General features: G+C 45.5%; 1 long non-coding RNA gene across 1 annotated transcript; it reads right to left on the bottom strand.

Moving 5' to 3' along the window:
* Nucleotides 1–370: 370 nt before the first annotated feature.
* LOC135050791 (uncharacterized) lies at nt 371–3130 on the bottom strand. Its single transcript, XR_010241821.1, has 3 exons — nt 3048–3130; nt 2034–2141; nt 371–494 (listed from the first exon to the last, which is right to left on the bottom strand). It is a non-coding gene; the product is annotated as an uncharacterized LOC135050791 (long non-coding RNA).
* Nucleotides 3131–3411: the final 281 nt, after the last annotated feature.

Genomic DNA, 3411 nt, shown 5'->3' with positions numbered 1-3411 from the left:
TCCAATGATATCATTTACTACATTAGAATAAGTTTATGATTGTGGGTGAAACACATATTATGGTGTTAGAATTCATGGACCCACATTTATAGTATTATGTAGTCATTTGGGCAATGCCACATATGTCCCTGCGCAGTTTACTGCACCTAAATACAAAAGAAACTCAGCGCTATTATATGCACATGTAAAATTTTACATACCATGTGTCCACGGCTATACTGCACTAGTGTAAGTTAGTGTCCCCTATTCGGGGTATACAGCTGCCACTAAGTGACAAAGTACTGTGTACTCCACTTATCTAAATGGCTACAGAAGGGAGAAACTAGAAGAATTGCCTGCCCACACCTGAAGGAAGACAGTCTACCTGCAGCTTGAGATCAGGAGGGTCAGGAAAGCTGCGAGGGGAGGAAGTCCGCTGTGAGAGAGGGATCCTAACTGCAGCCACCCACCTCCCCCTGCTGTCTCCCTCTCCCAGCCAACAGTGATGTAAAGTCCTGCAAAAAGTGGAAGAGAAATATGTTTTATATACTTTACAAAAAAACTGGTACATATCTATTTATCAGGATTCAGTATGAAAAGCCTGCGGTCGGGATTCCAGCGGTCAGTATCCCGATGCCGGCATCCCGATTGCAGCAATGCTGAGAAGGGTGCATTAGGTACCATAACCTCCCTCCCCTACCCCCTAACCCTTCCTGTCCGCAGCCTAACCATAACATCCCCCTGGTGGTGCCTAAACCTAACCGTCCCCTCTTAGTACCTAACCCTAACCACCCCCACCCCGCAGCCTAACCCTAACCCTCCTTCGGTGGTGCCTAACCCTAACCACCCGCACCCCGCAGCGTAACCCTAACCCCCCCTGGAGTGTGCCTAAACTTAACCCCCCTCACGCAGCCGTTAATACTTACCTTCGGGATCCTAATTGTCAGGATTCTGTCGTTGGGATCCTGATTCTTTTTGGGATTTCATTGTCGGTATTCTGACAGGTGTCGGGATTCCGGAGTCGGTATTACAGCTGCTGTGATCACGACAGCCGGGATTCTGAACGTACACCATTTATCATCATAAAAGATTTTTTTTAACTATGTAAAACTATTTCCAAAAATGTCCCAACATTTATTTTTAAATGATCAAATTATGTTAATAAGAGCTAATAAGAGCTACAGTATTTAACCATTATTTGGTATGTTATTAACAAATATGCATATTTAATTATACTGAATCAGGTTCAAAGAGTTCTTACAAAATTTGATAATTTCAACTATGGGGACATTTTTGGAAAAAATATTAGGGTCATTCCACCCAGGCATGAGACCCACCATTTCAGATTTTCATGATACTTTGTACACTTGCTACTATTACATAGCTCAGTGGTTTCCAAACTTTTTTAGTATCACGGCACCCTAGACCAGCGGTTCCCAACCTGCGGTACTCGTACTCTTGGGGGTACGAAGCGGACTGCTCGGGGGTACTTAAAAACAATGCCAGCAATGGTGGAAGTTTCCAGCGCCCCCCATCCCGAGGCATGCGCTGTCACGCTTGGAGGACGCCGGGCAGTCCTGAAAGTGTGGTGCCAAACACCGCCTCCATTTCCCAACCTACTGGGAGTGTGACTGTGTAATCACTCTCCCACGGCTGGCGCAGAGAGGACCCTGGGGGCTGGCTGGGCATGTTGTACAGGTCACACTGTCTCTGTCAACGCAGCGACATGTTTTCTTCTTGCTGGCAGGGGGCAGGCAGGAACCAGGGAGTCAGGACTCAGAGGTACTTGAATGAATTTTAATCATATATATATATATATATATATATAAAAGAACAGTTAGCGGCACTCCTTACTGTGCAATATAAACAAATTGTAAGTAGCCGGTGCCCTCCATTGGTGACTGTGCAATCACCTATACAAAACAACTTCTCTGTAGGCGGCACTCACGGCTCAAGGGAAAGATAGACAGGACACTGTCTAGTTCATATCGACGTTTCAATGTTTCAAGTCAAACATTTTCATCAGGATAACAGAATAACAGTGACAAACTTACCTAAATACCCCTTCATCCGTCCATGGTGCCAGAAGTCCGTCAGACACGCTTAGTGAACGATGACATCTTCATGGGTCGACGTCCCCTGGCGTCACGGAGGGAGCCCACCTGTGCAGTGATTACAATGATTACAAAAGTAATAAAAAACAATACAAACATACATGAAAACATATATATACTGTAGCTACTGGCATAGCAGACAAGAGAATTATTAATCAAACGATTAATCAAAATACCATTGACACAGATTAAATGTATAAAGCATTTTCCCATATTTGCGTAGCTAATAAGTGGTAGGGGAAAAACGTTCCACAGGGTATAGTTTGACTAGACTATGCATTACAGTAGCTAAGGGATTGGCTAGTGTTACAAAAATGTAACCAATTATGTACAATGGTAACAAAGACACATGTAACACAAATATAAACAGTCTGAACTTAGATGTAGTAGCAATATAATAAATTCTGTAATATTCTCATATATGCTTAAAAGGATTATTTTCAAGCTAAAGAAAACATGATAAACCTGCTTGTTCGTTTAACCCCCTAGGGCAGGGGTGGGGAACTTCAGGCCCGCGGGCCGTATAAGTGTCTTGTGTTAAGGGACGCTTTTGAGACCCCGACGGGCCCTGTGAGTCGGTCCAATCTGAGGATTGACCCCCTGATGTCCCCCTTAAACCAGCCTTATCAAGCTTTTTATGTAAAGATGCCACACTTGCATTCAACATATGCCACATGTCCATCCAATCTGGAGTCGGCACAACCGACGGGGACACACCACTCATTTGCTCCACCTCCTCCTTGGAAAAGCCTTCCGCTTCAGACATGTCGACACCACGTACCGACACCCCACACACACAGGGATTAACCTATAAGGGGACAAAACCCCAACCAGGCCCTTAGGAGAGACAGAGAGAGAGTATGCCAGCACACACCCAGCGCTTAATAACACTGGAAAGATATGACCAGATAGCGCTTTTATATATATATACAAAATGACCAGATTCCCACTCACTGCGCTCAAAATGCCCCCCTCCTCTTTTTTCCAGCGTGAATGTTCAGCAGGGGAGAGACCAGGGAGCCAGCGTTTTCCTCATGCAGCTTCTGTGGAGAAAATGGCGCTGGTTAGTGCTGGGGATCAAGCTCCGCCCACCCGACGGCGGGCTTCGGTCCCGGTGATTTTTTTTATAGAAAATGGCGGGGGATCGTAGAATTCCTGCCCAGCAGCCTAATCTACCTTGTCAGTGCCCAAATGTGAGGTTTATTGTGTCAAAGACGAAAAATATCCTGATGCATATGCCTTGTACTAACCCCTCATGCACATGCCCGCTGCGCGTGCGCACACTCTGCCGTGCGTGCACATATCCGCAATTTGCGTA

Source organism: Pseudophryne corroboree, chromosome 2 (genome assembly GCF_028390025.1).
Source record: "Pseudophryne corroboree isolate aPseCor3 chromosome 2, aPseCor3.hap2, whole genome shotgun sequence".
NCBI lineage: Eukaryota > Metazoa > Chordata > Amphibia > Anura > Myobatrachidae > Pseudophryne > Pseudophryne corroboree.
This window is presented reverse-complemented; position numbering and strand designations above follow the sequence as displayed.